Source organism: Globicephala melas, chromosome 3, assembly GCF_963455315.2.
Source record: "Globicephala melas chromosome 3, mGloMel1.2, whole genome shotgun sequence".
NCBI classification, from domain to species: domain Eukaryota; kingdom Metazoa; phylum Chordata; class Mammalia; order Artiodactyla; family Delphinidae; genus Globicephala; species Globicephala melas.
In genome coordinates this window covers 46,895,824-46,919,634 of record NC_083316.1, presented here as the reverse complement: position 1 = coordinate 46,919,634, position 23,811 = coordinate 46,895,824, and the positions used below count along the sequence as shown (strand labels likewise).

General features: G+C 37.8%; 1 protein-coding gene across 5 annotated transcripts in view; it reads left to right on the top strand.

Moving 5' to 3' along the window:
* The window catches only part of PDE4D (phosphodiesterase 4D), a 1,450,167-nt gene that overhangs the window by 244,076 nt on the left and 1,182,280 nt on the right, over positions 1-23,811 (top strand). Inside the window, exon 1 of one of the 5 annotated variants that reach the window (XM_060295796.1) lies at positions 3,830-4,018. The exons of the other annotated variants lie outside the window; for them this stretch is intronic. The gene's annotated coding sequence lies outside the window, so the exon portion shown is untranslated. Of the gene's footprint in view, positions 1-3,829; positions 4,019-23,811 lie in introns of those variants that run through there. 5 annotated transcript variants of the gene reach the window in all.

The window sequence follows — 23,811 nt, the reverse complement described above, 5'->3', positions numbered from 1 at the left end:
CATCTTTGACTGAGTATCCACAGAGTATACATATGTGTGAGTCAGTACGACCCAGGCCTCTTAATGGTATAATGAAGGCATAATGGGAAGAAATCTTTTCTTGCCTCTTAGTGTAATATTGACATTTCTGGTTGAACCCTTGACTCTGGTTATCAAGGGATCTTAGACCAAGAACAAAGGGATCAAATTTTGTCTCCCACATAGCAATGCTCTCCTTTGAGAAATATCAGCCTTTACTTTGACAAGAGTATGTTACTTTTTGCTTATCAACCCTGGCTAAAATACAATTTTAGAGGAGTGTAGAAAGAAGAGCTGTATCTAAGATATACTCTTCCAAGAATTGAGGTTGATTGATGTTTCTTTTCAGAAGCATGAAATACTCTGAAGGTGTAACATGTTGATGGCTTTGTTGAATTAGCGGTTTATCACACCACATAGTTCTGTGAGTAATTTATCATTGAGTCACGTTCCTTTTTACTCTGTCCCATTATTACAGGTTAATCAGGGACATGTAGCTTCTGAAATATTGACAGACATGTTTTGAATTATTATTTTGGAAACCATGAAGACATTCGGTTCCTTTTGCTTTAATACCCCTGACTTCAGTACTAACTGCAGGCATGTTAGATGTGAGCCTCTGTAAAGAAAAGTGAATAATATTAATTAAGACAGTGTGACTTTTCTCCTCACAATAAATTCTTTTGATGGAATGGTAATAACAATGTTTTCAGTAAAACACTACCTGAGATTTTTCTTACTTTCTCATAGGATAGCTCTTTACTGTAAAATTAAGATGGCCTCTCAACTCTGAAGCACCTTCAATTTATCAAAAAGGGCCAACCTAATGTTCCAAAGCAGATTCAATCCTTTTAATGCATTCTCATTTTAGGGCCAAGAGAAGTGCCTTGTTCTGCAGGAAAACATTTCTTGGCTAACTATTATTTTAAATGCTTGCAGGAGACCACAGAGTAAGAGAGAAGAGACAACAACAACCCCTAGCATGCCTGGGGGATCATTTGTTCCTTCATATTTGTGGAACCCTGTGTCAAGAGAGGAAACATCTAAAAATAAAATGCATTTACTCAGAATCTCTGGGGCAAGGTGCAAAAAGTCTGTTCTATAGGAGCCCAGATTAAAAATTACATTGTTGAAACTTGCAGAGCAAATGTTATGAGCAGAACCATGGGTGCTTTCTGGTTAAATTTGTGCCATCTGATTAGTTCCAATAAATTGGCTTCCAGTACTAATGCTTTTGGCCTTTTAGTTGCTGGTGACCCATTTGCTGGTGAGTTGTTTCTTCATAGTCCAGTAATTATTGGCTTTTCAAAGCAGTGACTTAATCCACCAGTGTGTACAGTCACCAAAATTCTATCTAGTCTATTCATCACTCTAGTCAAGTTCCAAGTGGTAGGAGTCAAAATCTTACTCTAGTTCACATATATATTTTTATAGCTTTTCTCCTAAAATGTGGCATGGAATGGAAAATAGAGCCCAGGAGTGGTATAAATACCATTTAAAATTTATTGATGGAGAGGATCCATGAGGAGGAAAAGGGGCCAGCCAGAGGAATTAGGTACACTACTGGGTGTACTACTTTTCTTCCAGTTGGTTCTTGCTCTCTTAGATACTGCTCCAATTTTCCACTCTTTCCATAGGAGTCAAATCTTAAAACTGAAAAATTGAAAGTTGTAGCATCCTGAATTTTTACGTCTCATTATCAGTCCAGACCCCTGCCATTACCACCCCCATACTTTCACAGGTCTTTCAACTGTCTCCAAAACCCAGTGACTAGTTTACCATACATTTCCAAGGCTCTCCTTCTTTTAGTAGAACTTCAGCTATTTTGAAACCTCATTAGAAAGAATCTAAGTCAACAAGCTGGAATGGGTCTGTAGCTGACGGTTGACCAAAAAAAAAAAAGTATTGAAAAGGTAAGCTGTGTATTTGAGAGTATCGATTTTGCAAATTGGAGTGGGATTTTTTTTTTTTTAATTTATTTTTGGCTGCGTTGGGTCTTGATGGCTGCACGCAGGCTTTCTCTAGTTGCGACGAGCGGGGGCTACTCCTTATTGCGGTGTGCGGGCTTCTCACTGCGGTGGCTTATCTTGTTGCGGAGCACAGGCTCTAGGCGCGTGGGCTTCAGTAGTTGTGGCTCGCAAGCTCAGTAGTTGTGGCTCTTGGGCTCCAGAGCACAGGCTCAGTAGTTGTGGAGCACGGGATTAGTTGCTCCACGGCATGTGGGATCTTCCTGGACCAGGGCTTGAACCCGTGTCCCCTGCATGGGCAGGCGGATTCTCAACCACTGTGCCACCAGGGAAGCCCTGGAGTGGGATTTTTTTAAAAAAGAAGTTATTTATATGTGAGAAATGTATCTTTCTTTGTTTAAAAGTTATGTTCACGCCATATTCTTCATCCCCCCCCCAAAATTTTTAGTTTTGGTATTCATCTAATCTCAAAATTTGAAAATAATCAAAGTTACTAGATTGAGGAGGCCCAGGAATACAGGGTCACTTCTGTATAAATCTTTGCTTCTTTGAGCCAAGCCAGACTGAGACTATTGCCTGCTTGGTGACACTCCTAGCCTGCCTCTAGAGATGCTTATCCTTACTGCTCAGGGACTGGGGCCCTGACACAGGTCCATTAGAAGAGCATGCTTTTATGTGCGATGAACTTTCAAACTAAAATTTTTTTCCTCAGTATTGTTGTTATATTATTTGTGCAGTATTAGGAAAAGTGAACAATAATTTATAAGGGAAAAATATCCATGCTTTGAAAAACTCTTAAAATGGACTCCAATTTTCAGCAGAATCAGTGTGTCTGATGATCAAATCACTGCCTACAGAAAAGGAAGGTTAGTGGGGTCAGAGAGTATATGTAGAGGCACTGTAAGAAACCTTGAAATTTTAGCAGAAGAGGATTTTCAGTAACAAAATTCAAGGAAAGGTCTTTCAGTGGACTTTTTAATACTTATTTCAAATTTCTTTTACATTATCTGGCATCTCAAGTGCTTTTGGTAGCAGATTGAATTCAGGCTGTAATTTTCATCCTTGGTAGTCTTAAGTAACATCACTTCAGATCTAGCTTAATTTTGTTCAAACATTAAGATGTGTAGTTTCTACTTTATTTACAAGTAGAGGAGGGACCAGGGTGATGAATACATTTTGATTTCTGATTCTGTATCATAGTGCAAATGAAGATTTTTTTTTAAAAGAAAAGCTATGTCTAGTTGTATCTTTGCAAAATGCCTTTTCAGAAAATAAGTTTTGAATATTCACTTTAATACTATTACTTGTGACCCTACCTAGGCTCTGTGCTGTTAAATCTTAGGTGTGTGAGTCTTACAGCTGAGTAGTAATTTTAGTGACATTTTAATGTCAGATCCTCTCCTTAGTAGGCTGTTTGCATATTGCATGCAAGCTATATATTAGGATTTTTTTTTTAACTTAAGATATGTTGGTAAATGATTTTGACATGACTTGTTCTGTTGGACTAACTGTATTTTATAAACATTATTATGCTTTACTCTTGAATGACATATGACACTGAGAGACAGAAACTGGGTTTCTGTCCTGCCATGGCGGCTTGGTATTGATCTTGTTCAGCTAGTTGCTTATTACTTCGCCCTAAATGTTGAATAGACTGCATGGAGCCCTATGTGGGTATGAGGGGGAAATGGGGCCAGAAGTTGCATTAACATACCATTAAGCTGTGGTCAGCTTCTCCCTAAAGGGCTGTAAGCCTCTTAAGACAACTTCCTTTTTAGGGAGTTATAAAGCATAGAAACTTCAGAGGAAGGGGCCCAGCTGCAGGCATAGGGTTAGGAGTTTTCTTGCTCAGAGGAGTGACTTAGCATCAGAGTGGGCCATGAATGGCTCTTTCCTGCTGTGGCTCAGGCCGAGTCCACCCATCAGTTACAGCCTCTGGGAAGAGACAGACACTCGGTGGTGACCTTTGGAGGCATATGTTCATTCTCTGGTGATGCTCCTTGCAGAGTGAAAGCCAGCTCCTCCTTGATCAGGTATGGTGCCATTGTCTTGAGAGTGATCAGAGATAAGAGTGGTGATGCAGATGTGTTAGGCTATGGTACATGCAAATGTAGATTTTGGGGGGTGCTGAATTTAGAATGATCTAGAAATGTCTTGTTGGAATTAGCAGGCAGGCAAGATGATTTTGATACCAGGATCACCAAAGTCAGGATATGAGAGCTTGACCATATACTTGTTGGGATAAAACATTGATGAGACAAATACGTTTTAAAAAAGAAAGATTAGAAGAGTCATGAAAGAATTGTGACTAGCCAGCCTCTCGTCACTATCTCCTTTGCTCCACTCAAGTCTAAGTTACAATGGTCTCGCCCCTGGGCTAGTGCAATAGCCTCCTCACTAAGTTCTCTATGGCCATCCTGCCCCCTGGAGGCTGGCCTCCACACCGCTGAAAATACAAGTCTGGTTTTGCCACTCTGCTGTCCAAACTTTCCAAGGGCTTCACATCTCACTAGCAGGGAGATAGTAAGTTTTTACTGTGGCTGACATGGCATTACAGGGTCTGCCCCTGGCCCCCTCTCTGCTCTCATCTCACACTGTTCTTATTCTCATTTATTCCACTTGGGTCCCTCTGCTTTCCTTGATGTTCGTTGAATATGCCATCCACCCTTCCTTCTCAGAACCTTTCCACATGCATATTCCTCTCATTGGAGTGTTCTTCCTCCAGATATCCATATCACTCACTTCTTCATTTCATTCCCATCTCTGTTCAAAAAACACGTTCTGAGAGAGAATTTGTAGCCATGGTATCTAAAATAGCACACTCACACCCACCCCATCACTCCCAATCAAATTACCCTGGCTGCTTCTTCTTCATAACACTTATCATCACTTGTCATACTCTATTAAGTCAAATGATATGAAATTACCTTTTTTATGGGTCAGGAACAATCAAATATTGGCCATTCGCTACGGTTCAAACTAAAATATATTTGTTAATTTATCATTTTCATTTCAACCTAAAATACATTTATTAATTTGTTTATTATTTTTATTCTTTCCCCAGCACTAAGATTTAAACTCTGTGAGACCAGGGGTTAGATTTGTTTTGGGCAAATTCCCCAGTGTCTAAAATATAGCAGGCTCTTAGAAAAGCTATATTGAATGCATGGAAAGAAAGAAGAAAAGCTGATGAAATTTGTTGATAGTGAACAAAGAAAACTTATATGGAAAGTGATCTGTGCTTAGACAGTGTAGAAAAATATGATTGGAAGAACTTCTGAGAGAGTCCAGAAAAATTTAAGGACTTATTTGGATCCACGTGAAGTACAGTGTAAAGTTTCTATTTAATTGGAGTTCTGTGCTACGTATGGACATTCATTATATATTTTTTAATATAGTTTCCTGAAACTGGGACTAAGGGATAAAACAGTCTTAGATAAAACACTTTTGAGCTTAAAAAGTTTCACAATTGGTAAGTTACAATGATTCATAGCTTGCCAATTGTGATATCATTGATTCTTATTAGAAAGAAGTTATTTTTTACTTTCAGTTCTAGAAACATGGCTGATAACTTTAGTATTGTGCCTTATGCAAACATGTAGAAATACTAGATTAAATAAACTGTTTCATGTATATCTGATCTTGAAAGGAAATAAAGGTATCACTGTGAGTCAGAAATAAAGATAGAATTGAAAACCTCAGGGATAAACATGTGAATGATGCTGTGGTCACTCTTGGGAGGATGTAATTAGTCTCCTTAAACCAAGGGCTTATGTTTTAACAACTATGTGGAAATATGAAATGAAAAATTGCGACTCTGTGGGTTGAAACGGATCTTCAGCGCAAAGTTGTTTTGAATAGGAGGCTCTAGAAAAAAAAATCCACCATCAGCACAGAAGAAACAAGAAAGATGTGTCTTAGAAAATAATATTTTCTCCAACCACATATCACTGTGGATTTATGGCTCATTTGGATTTGGGATTTGAATCTGTACTCCTTGTATAATATGGAAAAGAACCACAACTTGAGAAATTAACCCAGAAGACTCTAGGCCACTGATAACTCTTAAACATCTGGCAAAACCATTTGCAAGCTTCTTGGGAAGGAGATTACCATTAAACCAAAGCTTCATAGGATTCCTACAGATAAATTCCTTCTAAAGATTAAATTATAACCTAAAATTATAAAACATAAGAAAAAAGGCCCCCAATGAATAAGAGTTATAAAACATAACAATGAGCAGGATTAAAATTTAATACCTTCTAATGATGGAAATATCCAATAGAATAGTATAAAATAAGAATATTAAAAATGATTAAAATGTAAAAACAAATTACAAATAAGAAAAGTTAGGTTTGCAAGAAATAAAAAATTATCAAATGTGTTAAACAACAAATTAGATATAACTTAAGAGAGACTCAATCAACTTTAATGTAATTTAAAGAAATCAACCAGAATGCATTAAGGAGAAAAAGAAAATATGAGAGAAAAGTTAAGAGACACGTTGGAGAGAAAGAGAAAATTCACTGTTTAATAGGCATTCTAGAAGGAGAGAATAGGGAGAATTGGGAAGAGACAATATCTGATTGCCAGGAAATTAAATTAAGAATTTAAGCAAAAAACAACAAAAAAATCCCAGACAGATTTGAAAATTAATAAATACACTTCTAAACAACACATGAGTCAAAGCAAAAACATAATAAAAATTAGAAAATATTTAAAACTGAATGTTAATGCAAGGCTGTGGAGAAGATGCTGTTGTGCACTGTTGGTGATAAAGTGGAACAGCCACTGTGGAAAATAGCATGGAGGTTTCTCAGAAAACTAAAAATAGAACTACCATATGACCCAGCGATTCCACTCCTGGGTATATATCTGAAAAAATGAAAACACTAATTCAAAAAGATACATGCACCCCAGTGTTCATAGCAGCATTGTTTACAATTGCCAAGATATGGAAGCAAACTAAATGTCCAGCAACAGATGAATGGATAAGTAAGATGAATAATTAACTAGAGGGTTCATGGGGGAAAAAATTGTTCCACAATTAACTAGAGGGTTCATGGGGGAAAAATTATCTGAGTCAAAGAACTCTGGGAAGTTTCAGTATACTTGTAACTAATAATATTGTAGAAAATACCTTTAAGTAAATGCAGAATCTGCATTTTGCGAAGGTCCCAGACTAAAGGCAATGTGGTATCCTGAAACAGAAAAAGGATATTAATGGAGAAATTGATGAAATCCTAAGAATATCTACAGTTTAGTTAATAACATTATATTCATGTTAATTTACATTGCAAAGATAGTACAGAGGATTCTCCTATACACTTTACCCAGCTTCCCCTAATATTAACATATTACATAACCATGATACCTTGCCCAAATTGAGAATCTATAAATTTAAAATTATTCCAGAATGAAAATCTTATCAACAAATATCCCAGGTAGTCAGATGATTCATTTTTACGTTAAATTTTGAGAAGCACCACCAGGATACTCTTTAAAAGTGCAGTTTCTTTGGTTTTACCCCAGACATCATAAATAAGAACTTGTGGGTTGGAGATGGGATTCTGAACTTTAAAAAATCTCTTCTGGTGGTTGTTATGCACACTAAAATGTGAGATGCTAGTTTAGAGCTTTCTTTAAGGAGTTACCTTTCTTTGAAAAATGTAATGGAACTTGTTAGGCTGTGGTCCATAAATGCCAGTCTATAGCCTGATATAGAGCTATTATAAAATTTTCACCAGCCTGTGGCACAATGAGGAAAAATAGACTAACGATCTACTTCTGAAATAGCAGCATGAGTAGCCCTATGGACTGGCTCCTCACTGAAATAACCATAACTAGAGAAAATTATTTTAAAAACCTAACCACTTAAGTCTCTGGAAATTGTCCCAGGGACATACAGCAAATGGAGAAACATTTAAAGAAAATCTACTAAGTTGAGGCTAAAACAGCCAGAGTTTCTAGCATTTAAGCCATGACCTACTACCTCTCCCTCTGTCCCCACCAGCTCATCATAATAGAACCTACATTCCAGGTGGTTGTAGTAGAAAACATGGAACTTCCTCTCCCCGAAGCTTCCAGTCTAGGGCTACAATATCTACCATGGAGGGGCAGGCCACCAGCATTTCTAATCCTTATCCCCAGTTCTATGTTGTAGAACTCTTCCAGGCAAGACTTAAAAATCTAGGGCTTCCATCCCCATCTTATAGGGTAAAATTTGATCATAAGCATGGTAGGCCAAGGATAATGGGCTCCAATCACCCTCATCTCAGCTTGCTCACAGGACAGAGGTTCCCAGAAGAGGTAAGTCTAGAAGACCAGAGGCTATCGTCCCTGGGTAACACCTGTTTTACAAGCAGAGTCTACTCTGAGAGAAACAGGCCACTATTCCCTCCCCAGATCCAGAGCAGTGGTGCAGAGATCTTTTCCCAGATCTTCTCCCCCTGCTCTCTCCAGGGGGAGAGCAGGCTATAAGACAGAGAACCTCATAGTTCTCCCCAAAGGAACTGACTTTATCTGGATCAGAATGTGAAAACATTTAAGTCTTAGACTACTGTTGAGAAAAATGGAGATTTTGGTACTAAACAATTAAGAAGAGGCTGCTAGCTCCATGATAACAAAAAGGTAAATTATAGGCCAGCTAGAAGTCTAACAGATAGTACCAGAGGAAGAGACAGCTAAGAAGAGTCCTTCTGGGGTTGTAACAAGCCTCAAAAACCCCAGAAGTGTCCCAAATTGAATTGAATTAAATTGTGGAACAGTTTATCTCCCAGGGAATTGTTGAAAACAATAGAGAAATCAGCCAGCAATTAACAGAAGCTAATAGTCCTGTGTTTTACTAACAGAGGCACACAGCTTAACTGAGATCAGGGAAAGAGGCAGTCAAGAAGAGCCATGCTAAAACCACTGTCATCTTGGGGTGATTGTGAGCATGTTCAAGGCTGTGCCCTCTGAAGAGTGACATCAGATGTTGCAAACTGCAGGGCAAATAGACTTCACTGAAATAAGCCAGTTAAATCACTAAATAATTAAGCAAAAACAATGACAAGCCCCACAGTGTGGGAAACAGTATCCAGAGTTGCTGAAGTATATTGTTGAAAATGTCCAATTTCAACAACAAAAAATTATAAGGCATGCAAAGAAGCAGGAAAGTGGGATTCATACACAGGAAAAAAAAAAAGGAGGCAAGAGAAATTGCATTTGAGAAGACCAAGATCTCATATTTAGCAGAGAAAGATGTCAAAACAACTATTATAAATATGTTCAAAGAATTAAAGGATAGAAAAAAACAAAAACACTAATTCGAAAAGATACAGGCACCTCAGTGTTCATAGCAGCATTGTTTACAATTGCCAAGATATAGAAGCAACCTAAGTGTCTATCAACAAATGAATGGATAAATACACACACACACACACACACACACACAATGGAATACTACTCAGCCATAAAAAAGAATGAATTTTTGCCATTTGCAGCAACATAGGTGGACTTGGAGAACATTATGCTAAATGAAATAAGTCAGACAGAGAAAGGCAAATACTGTGTGTGTGTGTGTGTGTGTGTGTGTGTGTGTGTGTAGCCATGGCCTCCCTCTGCTGTTCTTCAAGACTATATAGCTACATCTTATATGTATGAGGTTACATTAGTATAACCACAGGTTACACTCGTGGTTACCTGTGGTAGGGGGAGGGGCAAGATAGGAGTAGGGGATTAAGAGGTACAAACTATTAAGTATATAATAAAATATAATGACATATTGTACAACACAGGGAATATAGCCAATATTTTATAATAATTATAAATGGAGTATAACCTTTAAAAATTGTGAATCACTGTATTGTGCACCTGTAACTTATATAATACTGTACAGCACTATACTTCAATTAAAAAAGAATTAAAGGATTATCATAATTTAAAAAGTAAAGGAAGATAGGAGGACAATATTTCATCAAATGAAGAATGTCAGTAAAAAAATAGAAATTGTAAAAAAGAACCAAAGAGAAATTCCAGAGTTGAAAGTTAAAATAACCTAAATGAAAAATTTACTAGAGGGGTTCAACAGAAGATATGACCTGTCAGTAGAAAGAATTAATAAAGATATATTGATAAATATTATATAATATAAATAACAGAAAAGTAATGAAGAAAAATAAACAGAACCTCAAAGAAATGTGAGACACCATTACATACAGCAATATATGCATAATTGGAGTATCAGAAAGTAGAAGAATGGTCCAGAAAAAGTATTTGAAGACCACAATAATTTGTTCCTTGAGAAATTACCTTTTCTTCTGAGTCTAACCTTCCTATTTTACATTGTTAAAATTTCCCTTTGTGGGAAAAAAAAAAAAAAAGGAAATGTTACTTCTAGTAGATGGTAATTATTTTGTAAGGCCTTTAATTTGCAAAATAAAATGTTGGCACTCTATTGATCTCAAAATTTTTTTAACATAAAAATTTTATTGTTCCATAAAATCCTAAATTGTGGAACCACTGGTTTACGAACTATGTCTATTCAGTGGCCCTTGGAACCTGACAGTGTTAAGAAAAATAATAATCATTAAAGTTTTAACATGAGAAGGGTATTATAGATCTTCAAATGCCTAGCAAAAATACTTACTACAAAGTAAACTTAATGAATATGTGTCGGAATGAATGACAATTGGATCACAAGTATGTGATTTACTCTTGGCATGTGTGTGTGTGTGTGTGTGTGTGTGTGTGTGTGTGTGTGTGTGTAGCCATGGCCTCCTTCTGCTGTTCTTCAAGACTATATAGCTACATCTCATATGTATGAGGTTACGTGTTTCTTGATAGTCTTATTCCCATGACATTTTCCTTTGAGCTATTTATATGCATGCTGAGTTTTCAGTTGAGTTTCAGAAATCCTCTCCACTAAGTATTAAGGAAAAATTGGAACTATCCCCTCCTCCAGTTTTCAGTAATGTTTTCTATTAGTGGTATGGCTGGTGCTGCATTTGCATGTGTTCACTGTTTTCATTAAATTTTCACATTTCTTCTTCTCAGTCTCTGAAAACCTTTTCAATAATTTTATTTGTTCTTCCTCACTGTCTGCAGAGGCACTCTTAATTTCTTGGTGAGAAACTGAAAAATATATTAGCTCCATGGAGGTTTCACTTTACCATTTCTCTTCCATGGGCTGAGTCTAAGCCTTCTTCATGTGTTGTGAACAGGTAGTACCGTGCTGACTGCTATGAAAATGCTTGGTAATAATTATACTCCCTGGACCTTTGTGGGATAACCTGCTTTACCCAATTTAGCACACAGGTGGTTGGGAAACATCTGCAGTCTTTCTTGTCGGAAACATGTCTGTAGGAGGAAGCGCTGGCTCTGAGACACCACCTCATCTCTGTTGGTGTTTCAAGAGCACGCCTTTGATGGGGCTTCCCGAATTTGGATTTACCAGCACATGAGGCTAAACACTAGAACTGCAGTATTTTGGACCATGATGCGCAACCAAGGTAAAACATCAGTGCCAGGAAATTATTGCTGATCCACCTGGTAACCCAGGAAGAATTGATCAGAGACTTAAAAGATTTAAAGTTGTAAGAAAGGAGGATTATTCCTTGGTTCAAAAGGCTGAGTACTCAAAAGGCAAGACCTGCCTGCACTCCTGTCAGCCACTAAATTATTGTCTTAGGAGAACAGAACCATAATGATAGCCAGAGTATTGCTTAATATCTGCTGCTATTTTAAAGTATTTCCCACAGCATTTCATTGTGTCTTAATGTTACTAAACTTTATATTGCATTTGCTTAAAACTGCTTTAATTGAAGCCATTTAAATTTGCATATCCTACTGAGCCATTTTGTATACAAAGCATTAAAATGCGAAAGTGTTTCTTTTTGAAAGATAGCAAAGATAGAACAGTTGGTTATAGATTCTATTTGTGAAAAACCAGCCTTGAACAGGGCTAACAAGAGAGTGATTAAAGGGAGTGTATTAAACAATTGCCTAAGGGAGTCGCCCTTCCCTTGTACTGCATCAGCTCACAGTGGGACGTCTCTCACCTTTGCTGTTAGTGGAACTCATTTTTGGCACGTAATCACTTAAACTATTATGGATATCTTGAGTTATGAATATCTCTTCTCCACAGCTGAACTGCCATCTTGATTTTACGCTGGCCCTCATAGTACCAGGGACAGAGGTGGCAATGTTGTAGGGGCTCGAGACAGAAGGATTTGGGGTCATCATTCTTAGAGGTCCCGGCTGGTCTCACAGAAGAGAATGGTTTACTAGGACTATTATGGTCTCATTTGAATTATTTACTGAGACCCTTTAGGGTGTGTATTTTTTCCATACAATTTTTTGTTACTTTATCTCTTAGATATGTTACCATGTATTCTTTTAGGCATGGATTTTGTTGGAGATACTGGTGTCAATTGATACTAACCCAAATTAAATGGATCAGATAATTGAGAAGCCCAGGGGGTAGGTAGGTCTGGACCTAGGACTCCAGAGATATCATCGGGACCATTTCTCTATCACACAGCTCAGTTTTTCTCTGTTCTGGCATCATTCAAGCAGACTCCACACACATAACCTTGCCACCAAGTTATATACTTCCCACAAGGTTTACGTCCTATTGCTTCAGCAACATCACTGGAATGACAGCTTCTCTGTACTGATAGTTTTTTTTTTTTGACACACACACACTGTATTTTATTTTTACAAGAGATAAATAAACTGACACCAAGCATTGTAAATGCATGACCACAACAAAAGCAACAATGATTGCAATTACCAAACACGAAACCCACTCATACTATGTCATAATATTGACATTCAGTCCAGGAATCCTATACTGTAACAGCTCCTTTACTTTGCAGTGAAAATTGATTTGTATATTTTTTGCCTCTGAGTCCTTGTGGGATTTTTTTTTTTATTAAAACAGAAAGTCACAAAAATTATAATCATCCTCATCAGTTCACTCAGTCCCATGTAATTAATTTTTTTTCATCTTGATCTTTTGTTAGCACTTGTATGAATTCATCAGTTTTCCATTAGAGTTCTGAAAATGCTTATTCATTCAGTTCAGCAGTATAGTCAGTTACTAGAAACCTGTACTTGTCAGAGTCTTTTCCATGAATTCCTTGAAGATGAAACCCTTTTATAGGAACATTTTTGCAAAAGCATCAGAGTACACCCAGAACTGTCTGTAAATGACAAAAGACTTAAAAATGAACACGGTTATAGATTTGATGAAAGTTCATAATAATGCAATTGACAGGAAATTTAGTTATTTCTGAGATATACATTTTAAAGTAATAACTAGAATTATGACTTATAACATTACACCAGAACATATAAGATTTTTAGAAATTTCATGTAATGTCTGAAATATTTATATTAACGTATTTCCATACAAATAACCCAAAGAAAGTTTAGTATTGTTTATTTGTTTGTTTTTTTATACTGCAAGTTCTTATTAGTCATCAGTTTCATACACATCAGTGTAGACATGTCAATCCCAATCGCCCAATTCAGCACACCACCATCCCCACCCCACCGTGGTTTTCCCCCCTTGGTGTCAACTTGGTCTCAACTTCTGCCCTGAAAACTGGTTCATCTGTACCATTTTTCTAGGTTCCACATACATGCATTAATATACGATATTTGTTTTGCTCTTTCTGACTTACTTCACTCTGTATGACAGTCATTAGGTCCACCCATATCTCAGCAAATGACTCAATTTCGTTCTTTTTTATGGCTGAATAATATTCCATTGTATATATGTACCACAACTTCTTTATCCATTCATCTATCGATGGGCATTTAGGTTGCTTCCATGACCTGGCTATTGTAAGTAGTGCTGCAATGAACATTGGGGTGAATGTGTCTTTCTGAATTATGGTTTTCTCTGGGTATGTGAACAGTAGTGGGATGGCTGGATCATATGGTAATTCTATTTTTGGTTAGTTTTTTTTTTTAACATCTTTATTGGAGTGTAATTGCTTTACAATTGTGTGTTAGTTTCTGCTTTATAACAAAATGAATGAGTTATACATATACATATGTTACCATATCTCTTCCCTCTTGCATCTCCCTCCCTTGCACCCTCCCTAGCCCACCCCTCTAGGTGGTCACAAAGCACCAAGCTGATCTCCCTGTGCTATGTGGCTGCTTCCCACTAGCTATCTATTTTATGTTTGGTAGTGTATATATGTCAATGCCACTCTCTTGCTTTGTCACAGCTTACCCTTCTCCCTCCTCATATCCTGAAGTCCATTCTCTAGTAGGTCTGTGTCTTTATTCCTGTCTTACCCCTAGGTTCTTCATGACATTTTTTTTTCTTAAATTCCATATGTATGTGTAAGCATATGGTATTTGTTTTTCTCTTTCTGACTTACTTCACTCTGTATGACAGACTCTAGGTCCATCCACCTCACTACAAATAACTCAATTTCGTTTCTTTTTATGGCTGAGTAATATTCCATTGTATATATGTGCCATATCTTCTTTATCCATTCATCCAATGATGGACACTTAGGTTATTTCCATCTCCGGGCTATTGTAAATAGAGCTGCAATGAACATTTTGGTACGTGACTCTTTTTGAATTATGGTTTTCTCAGGGTATATGCCCAGTAGTGGGATTGCTGGGTCATATGGTACTCCTATTTTTAGTTTTTTAAGGACCTCCATACTGTTCTCCATAGTGGCTGTATCAATTTACATTCCCACTCACAGTGCAAGAGGGTTCCCTTTCCTCCACACACTCTCCAGCATTTGTTATTTGTAGATTTTCTGATGATGCCCATTCTGACTGGTGTGAGGTGATACCTCATTGTAGTTTTGATTTGCATTTCTCTAATAATTAGTGATGTTGAGCAGTTTTTCATGTGCTTCTTGGCCATCTGTATGTCTTCTTTGGCGAAATGTCTATTTAGGTCTTCTGCCCAGTTTTGGATTGGGTTGTTTGTTTCTTTAATATTGAGCTGCATGGGCTGCTTATATATTTTGGAGATTAATCCTTTCTCCGTTGATTCATTTGCAAATATTTTCTCCATTCTGAGGGTTGTCTTTTTGTCTTGTTTGTGGTTTCCTTTGCTGTTCATAAGCTTTGAAGTTTCATTATGTCCCATTTCTTTATTTTTGTTTTTATTTCCATTACTGTAGGTGATGGATCAGAAAAGATCTTGCTGTGATTTATGTCAAAGAATGTTCTTCCTATGTTTTCCTCTTAAGAGTTTTATAGTGTCCGGCCTTACATTTAGGTCTCTAATTCATTTTGAGTTTATTTTTGTGTTAGGGAGTGTTCTAATTTCATTATTTTACATGTAGCTGTCCAGTTTTCCCAGCACCACTTATTGAAGAGGCTGTCTTTTCTCCATTGTGTATTTTTGTCTCCTTTGTCATAGATTAGTTCACCATAGGTGCGTGGGTTTGTCTCTGGGCTTCCTATCCTGTTCCATATCTATATTTCTGTTTTTGTGCCAGTGCCATATTGTCTTGATTACTGTAGCTTTGTAGTGTAGTCTGAAGTCAGGGAGTGTGATTCCTCCAGCACTGTTTTTTTCCCTCAAGACTGCTTTGGGTATTCGAGGTCTTTTGTGTCTCCATATAAATATTAAGTTTTTTTGTTCTACTTCTGTAAAAAATGCCATTGGTAATTTGATAGGGATTGCATTGAATCTGTAGATTGCTTTGAGTAGTATAGTCAGTTTCAAAATATTGATTCTTCCAATCCAAGAAGTTGGTATATCTCTCCATCTGTTGGTATCATCTTTAATTTTGTTCATCAGTGTCTTATACTTTTCTGCATATAGGTTTTTTGTCTCCCTAGGTAGCTTTATTCCTAGGTATTTTATTTGTTTTGTTGCAATCATAAATGGAAGTGTTTCCATAATTTCTCTTTCAGATTTTTCATCTTTAGTGTATAGGAATGCAAGAGATTTCTGTGCATTAATTTTGTATCCTGCAACTTTACCCAATTCATTGATTAGCTCTAGTAGTTTTCTGGTGGCATCTTTAGGATTCTCTATATATAGTATCATGTCATCTGCAAGCAGTGACAGTTTTACTTCTTCTTTTCCAATTTGGCTTCCTTTTATTTCTTTTTCCTCTCTGATTGCCATGGCTAGGACTTCCAAAACTATGTTGAATAATAGTGGTGAGAGTGGACATCCTTGTCTCGTTCCTGATCTTAGAGGAAATGCTTTCAGTTTTTCACCATTGAGAATGATGTTTGCTGTGGGTTTGTTGTATACGGCCTTTATTATGTTGAGGTAGGTTCCCTCTCTGCCCACTTTCTGGAGAGTTTTTTTCATAAATAGGTGTTGAATTTTGTCAAATGCTTTTTCTGCATTTATTGAGATGATCACACGGTTTTTATTCTTCAATTTGTTATTATGGTGTATCATATTGATTTGTGTATATTGAAGAATCCTTGCATTCCTGGGATAAAACCCACTTGATCATGGTGTATTATCCTTTTAATGTGTTGTTGGATTCTATTTGCTAGTATTTTGTTGAGGATTTTTGCATCTATATTCATCAGTGATATTGGTCTGTAATTTTCTTTTTTTGTAGTATCTTTGTCTGGTTTTGGTATCAGGGTGATGGTGGCCTCATAGAATGATTTTGGGAGTGTTCCCTCCTCTCCAACTTTTTGGAAGAGTTTGAGAAGGATGGGTGTTAGCTCTTCTCTAAATGTTTGATAGAATTCACCTGTGAAGCCATCTGGTCCTGGACATTTGTTTGTTGGAGGATTTTTTAATCACACTTTCAATTTCATTACTTGTGATGGTCTGTTCTTATTTCCTGTTTCTTCCTGGTTCAGTCTTGGAAGATTATACCTTTCTAAGAATTTGTCCATTTCTTCCAGATTGTCCATTTTATTGCCATAGAGTTGCTTGTAGTAGTCTCTTCAGAACTTTGTATTTCTGGGGTGTCTGTTGTAACTTCTCCTTTTTCATTTCTAATTTTATTGATTTGAGTCCTCTCCCTCTTTTTCTTGATGAGTCTGGCTAATGGTTTATCAATTTTCTTTATCTTCTCAAAGAACCAGCTTTTAGTTTTATTGATCTTTGCTGTTTTCTTTGTTTTTATTTCATTTATTTCTTCTCTGATCTTTATGATTTCTTTCCTTCTGCTAACTTTGGGGTTTGTTTGTTCTTCTTTCTCTAGTTCCTTTAGGTGTAAGGTTAGATTGTTTACTTGAGATTTTTCTTGTTTCTTGAGGTAGGGTTGTATAGCTATAAACTTCCCTCTTCGAACTGCTTTTGTTGCATCCCTTAGGTTTTTGATCATTGGATTTTCATTGTCATTTGTCTGTAGGTATTTTTTCATTTCCTCTTTGATTTCTTCAGCGATCTCTTGGTTATCTATTAACGTAATGTTTAGTAACGTATAGTTTAGTGTTTGTGTTTTTCACGTTTTTTTCCCTGTAATTCATTTCTAATCTCATAGCGTTGTGGTCAGAAAAGATGCTTGATATGATTTCAATTTTCTTAAACTTACTGAGGGTTGATTTGTGACCCAAGATGTGATCTGTCCTGGAGAATGTTCCATGCGCACTTGAGAAGAAAGTGTAATCTGCTGTTTTTGGATGGAATGTCCTATAAATATCAATTAAATCTATCTGGTCTATTGTGTCATTTAAAGCTTGTGTTTCCTTATTTATTTTCATTTTGGATGATCTGTCCATTGGTGTAAGTGAGGTGTTAAAGTCCCCCACTATTATTGTGTTACTGTCGATTTCCTCTTTTATAGCTGTTAGCAGTTGCCTTATGTATTGAGGTCTCCTATGTTGGGTGCATATATATTTATAATTGTTATATCTTCTTCTTGGATTGATCCCTTGATCATTATGTAGTGTGCTTCCTTTTCTCTTGTAACATTCTTTATTTTAAAGTCTATTTTATCTGATATGAGTATTGCTACTTCATCTTTCTTTTGATTTCCATTTGCATGGAATATCTATTTCCATCCGCTCACTTTCAGTCTGTATGTGTCTCTAGGTCTGAAGTGGGTCTCCTGTAGACAGCATATATATGGGTGTTGTTTTTGTATCTATTCAGCAAGCCTGTGTCTTTTGGTTGGAGCATTTAATCCATTCATGTTTAAGGTAATTATCGATATATATGTTCCTATGACCATTTTCTTAATTGTTTTGGGTTTGTTTTTGTAGGTGCTTTTCTTCTTTTATGCTTCCCACTTAGAGAAGTTCCTTTAGCATTTGTTGTAGAGCTGGTTTGGTTGTGCTGAATTCTCTTAGCGTTTGCTTGTCTGTAAAGCTTTTGATTTCTCCATCGACTCTGAATGAGATCATTGCTGGGTAGAGCAATCTTGGATGTAGGTTCTTCCCTTTTTTCACTTTAAGTATATCATGCCACTCCCTTTTGGCTTGTAGATTTTCTGCTGGGAAGTCAGCTGTTAACCTTATGGGAATTCCCTTGTATGTTATTTGTTGTTTTTCCCTTGCTGCTTTCCATAATTTTTCTTTGTCTTTAATTTTTGCCAATTTGATTACTATGTGTTTCAGCATGTTTCTCCTTGGGTTTATCCTGTATGGGACTCCCTGCGCTTCCTGGACTTGGGTGGCTATTTCCCTTCCCATGTTAGGGAAGTTTTCGACTATAATCTCTTCAAATATTTTCTCTGATCCTTTCTCTCTCTCTTCTCCTCTGGGACCCCTATAATGTGAATGTTGTTGCATTTAATGTTTTCCTGCAAGTCTCTTAGGCTGTCTTCATTTCTTTTCATTCTTTTATCTTTATTCTGTTCTGCAGCAGTGAATTCCCCCATTCTGTCTTCCAGGTCACTTATCCGTTCTTCTGCCTCAGTTATTCTGCTATTGATTCCTTCTAGTGTAGTTTTCATTTCAGTTATTGTATTGCTCATCTCTGTTTGTTTGTTCTTTAATTCTTCTACGTGTTTGTTAAACATTTCTTGCATCTTCTTGATTTTTGCCTCCATTCTTTTTCTGGGGTCCTGGATCATATTCACTATCATTATTCTGAATTCTTTTTCTGGAAGGTTGCCTATCTCCACTTCATTTAGTTGTTTTTCTGGGGTTTTATCTTGTCCCTTCACCTGGTACATAGCCCTCTGCCTTTTCATCTTGTCTATCTTTCTGTGAACGTGGTTTTTGTTCCACAGGCTGCAGGCTTGTAGTTATTCTTGCTTCTGCTGTCTTTTCTCTGATGGATGAGGCTATCTAAGAATCTTGTGCAAGTTTCCTGATGGGAGGGACTGGTGGTGGGTAGAGCTGGGTGTTGCTCTGGTGGGCAGAGCTCAGTAACACTTTAATCTGCTTGACTGCTGATGGGTGGTGCTGGGTTCCCTCCCTGTTGGTTGTTTGGCCTGAGGCAACCCAACTCTGGAGCCTTCCCTGGCTCTTTGGTGGGGCTAATGGCAGACTCTGGGAGGGCTCACGCCAAGGAGCATATCCCAGAACTTCTGCTGCCAGTTTCCTTGTCCCCACGGTGAGCCACAGCCACCCCCGCCTCTGCAGGAGACCCTCCAACACTAGCAGGTAGGTCTGGTTCAGTCTCCCCTGGGGTTACTGCTCCTTCCCCTGGGTTGCGATGCGCACACTACTTTGTGTGCGGCCTCTGAGAGTGGAGTCTCTGTTTCTCCCAGTCCTGTCGAAGGCCTGCAATCAAATCCCACTAGGCTTCAAAGTCTGATACTCTAGCAATTCCTCCTCCCGTTTCCGGACCCCCAGGTTGGGAAGCCTGACATGGGGCTCAGAATCTTCACTCCAGTTGGGGGACTTCTGTGGTATAAGTGTTCTCCAGTCTGTGAGTCACCCACCCACCAGTTATGGGATTTGATTTTACTGTGATTGCGCCCCTACTACCGTCTCATTGTGGCTTCTCCTTTGTCTTTGGATGTGGGATATCTTTTTTGGTGAGTTCCAGTGTCTTCCTGTCGATGTTTGTCCAGCAGCTAGTTGTGATTCTGGTGTTTTTACAAGAGGGAGTGAGAGCACATCCTTTTACTCTGCCATCTTGGTTCGTCTCTCCTCTTCACCTTTTCTTTCAGGAAATCTTCCCATAAAGCCTTGTACTGATAGTTTTAATAAAAGTCTCAGGATTGAATCTCACTGGACTCAGTTAGGTCACACAACCATTACTGAACCAATCGCTGTGACCAGGGGAGGGTCATATACCAAGACTGCCTGAAATGGGGAGTGTGGTTTCCCCAAGTTAAATCATGATGTCACTTTTGGAAAATGGGGGAATACAGTTCCACCCCCTCAAAAGAAAAATAGTTTGAATTTGTGCCTGCCTTTATGAACTCTTCCCAATAATATCTGCTTTCCTTTTTTACTTGAACATACCTTCTCTTTCCTATATAACCAACTCTGCCTTTCAGCATCCCCCAAGTCATCACTGCATACTCCATGAAAACAGGTGGGAGTAATGAGAAACCATTGAAAAGAACAACCTTAAACCCTGTTTATGACAGAAACTAGGGTTTCATCTGACACTTTCCAGAGCCTGTGCGAAAGCCTACTTACTTCTGATGGATGATGTTTACCATGCTATTGCTTTCGAAGCCTCAGTTAGTTCACTTTAGGCTGCCAAGTGAGATTTTGGGAAGCTCCTCAAGGAAGGTTTTATAAATTTAATACAGGTGGAGACCTTTTCTTGTGCTAACATACTCATTTAGTTTAACATTTTCTTCTTCACTGTTGACCCAAAGTTCTCCTCTTTAGTCAAAAGTCATTAGAGTCAAAGGTCAAGGAATACTTTTGTAATATTGAAAGAAGTTCCTGACTGCTCTTGTTCTTACATCAGCTGGAATTGAAATCAGTGGTTCACATTGTTCTTTTTGCCAAAACAAGAGTAAATTATATCTGTGGTCAGAGTGCCTCTTCTAATGGCAAAGAAAGGCCTAGAATGATTCACCTACTCAGTATATGAGTGGTTTTCAAGGAATGAGAAAACAGCAGTAGAACAAATTTCCCCATTATGTGGTCCCATTTTTAACCAGATAGCAGTATTCAGCAATAGGGCTAGTTTCTTCTTCAGAACCTCTCTTCTGGTATCTGTACTGAATGATGTTTCAAAATATTGATAGTTAAAAACTCATTTGAAAATGGGTAAAGCTCTCAAGAAGTTTTTAAGTATTTCCAGATTCACATTTTAGTATTTTACTTTAAAATAGTTGTGGTTTTTTTGGTTAGTTTTAGGCCTTTCATAATTTGTCATTAATTTAAAACAAGTCTACAATAAGCACGAAATCTAAATTGTAGCCAGTACAGCATCCCATGATGCTTATTGCCCTGACTATTCTGATGTGTTCTTTTTTGAAGAGCTTGGGTGTTACATGGTCAGCACTATGCAAACAATTAATGTAATAGAGTGAAAATGTCCCTTCAGCAGAAATAGCTCCTTCTGGGAGGAGGGTAGCCTGCCTCTAGATTGAAGAAGAGTTAGGTAAGACCATTTCTGTCCAAAATGATTGGGCTGAATTCCAGATTCTCCTAATGAAACTTTGCTGAATAACTGCTATGTTTGCAGCTGTGGAAGTATTCAATATCAAGTGTTGATCGTTGCCACTTGATCAGCTACTTTAAAACTATCATTCTAGAAGCTAAACCCTAGTGATTGTTCAAAGAAGTTGATTGTATAGGAATTTACTTTTGATGACAGTGATGGGTTGTAATCTGGGGTGAGAGCATTTTTTAGTTGTTATGACTTTTGTTGAAGGAGATCTCTTTGAGAGTATGGGTTTTTCCATTGGCCTTTGGTAAATAATGGTATCTTTCAGGACTTAGAAGATAGGGATAGTGATACTTTTATTTTCTCAACTTCCCTGAAATATTCTGAAAACATCAGTTCAAGATCTAAATGTTTTTCTTTTCAGCTGTTATGGTAAAATACTTTTATTTTATCAATCTTTTTAAAAAATTAATTAATTTATTTTTTGCTGCATTGGGTTTTCGTTGCTGCTCAGGGACTTTCTCTAGTTGCGGCAAGCGGGGGCTACTCTTCATTGCAGTGTGCGAGCTTCTCATTGTGGCGGCTTCTCTTTTTGCAGAGCACGGACTCTAGGCACGCAGGCTTCAGTAGTTGTGGCACGCGGGCTCTAGAGCGCAGGCTCAGTAGTTGTGATGCACGGGCTTAGTTGCTCTGCGGCATGTGGGATCTTCCCAGATCAGGGCTCGAAACTGCGTCCCCTGTGTTGACAGGTGGATTCTTAACCACTGCACCACCAGGGAAGTCCTATTTTATTAATCCTTAAAAACTTTACAATCAAGCAACTTTAAAGGCTTCATCTCAGGAGAAAACACTGTGACTGACAAAAATGATACTTCATTTTGAAAAGTAAATTTGTTAACCTTGTGAGAGAAATGATTTGATTTTGTGGTTTTCATTTCTGAATGCAATTGACACATCACAAACTTAAAAAAAATAATACTAGATCAACATTGGTATTACAAGAAGACTAAAGTTCTGAAATGATTATATCCAAGATGCTAGAATGTGTATTATTTATGAGTGGTGAGTGGCATATACTTCTACTATTTAATTATAATTCTTTGATGTCTTGAAATTCTCAATTTAGGATTGTTTCTTTCTTATTTTAAGCAGAAAAAGTAAAATACTGATATAAAAAATCCAAATATATCAGTAAACTTGTATGAAAATTCTTTTAAATCGATAACCTAATTATTCTTAGTTCTTAGCTATTTCATTATAACTGCATTCAAACTACTCTAGAATGTAATGGCTTAAAAATAACCAGTTTTACTATTTTTCCTGATTCTCATACCTGGGCCGGCTCAGGAGGCAGTTATTTCCCTGGTGGTCCCTTATGTGGCTGTCTTCAGCTGGTGGGCCAACAGTGGGCTGGGGCCAGGTTCAGCTGGGATGCTGAGATGACCGGGCTTCCATTACTCCATGTAGTTTCAGGGCCTGTCTCCCTTTTTACATGGTCTTTCAAAGTGATTCTTTAGTAGCAGAACTTCTTACACAGCAGCTCAGGGTACCCAAGAGTGCAGGAGTAAAAGTTTCTAGGCCTTCTTAACCCTTAGACACGGAACTGGCACGGCATCACTTTCACAGCATTCTTTTGGTTAGGGAAAGTCACAGGGCCATCCCAGGTTCAAGGGGAGAGGATAACATGAGGGTGTACTACCTGGAAGCATGGTTTATTGGGGGCCACCAAAGGCACAGTCTCCTGCATTAGCGTTTATTGATGCATTCAAATGACGTGCGGTATTTCTATATTTGTTATAAAGTACAGGGTGCCGTGAGGATATGTAAATATTAGGGAAGGGAAGTCGGGATAATTTTCCCTGAGGAAGAGTGCTTGAATTAAGAATTAAAGAATGAGGGGAGTAGAGTAGTGAAGTAATGGGCAAGGGAAGAGACGCATTCCAGGAGGTGACCCTGAAGTAGAAGAAAACATGCATTGAGGGGAGTGGGGTATTTGAGGAAATGAAAGTAGACAATGTGACTATAATACAAAAGCTAGGGCAAGAGTGATGTGAAGTGGGGCTGAAATGGAAAACGGGAGCCAGAGCACATATGGGCTTGTCAGCCATGATAAGACTTTGTGAGAGCAATAGCATACCACTGAAGGATTTAAGGGATTAGGTGGGGATTGTGGCAAAAATGCAGGTTGACAATTTGTAAAAATAAATCTAGTCTCTGTGTGGAGAATTAATTTAAGATGACAAGAGTGAATGTAGAAAGATGGGTTTGGAGGTTATGACAGGAGTCTAGGTGAGACAGGATGATGGAGAGATTGGAGATTAAGTGTGAGTATAAGATGTTTAGTAGGCAAACCAGACCATACCTAGTTTGCTATGGTATGGGGGGAAAAATGGAGAAGAA